Source organism: Mirounga leonina, unplaced genomic scaffold (genome assembly GCF_011800145.1).
Source record: "Mirounga leonina isolate KUSES-001 unplaced genomic scaffold, KU_Mleo_1.0 Mir_174, whole genome shotgun sequence".
Classification (NCBI taxonomy): domain Eukaryota; kingdom Metazoa; phylum Chordata; class Mammalia; order Carnivora; family Phocidae; genus Mirounga; species Mirounga leonina.
Genome location: NW_023270451.1, coordinates 25129520 through 25129784, shown reverse-complemented (window position 1 = coordinate 25129784; position 265 = coordinate 25129520).

The window sequence follows — 265 nt, the reverse complement described above, 5'->3', positions numbered from 1 at the left end:
TCCTTTCCTTTCCTTTCCTTTCCTTTCCTTTCCTTTCCTTTCCTTTCTTTCCTTTCCTTTCTTTCTCTCTCTCTCTTCCTTTCTTCCTTTCTTCCTTTTTCTTTCTTTCTTTTTCTTTCTTTCTTTCTTTCTTTCTTTCTTTCTTTCTTTCTTTCTTTCTTTCTTTCTTTCTTTCTTTCTTTCCTTTCTTTCTTTCTTTTCTTTTCTTTCTTTCTTCTTTCCTTCCTTCCTTCCTTCCTTCCTTCCTTCCTTCCTTCCTTCCTTC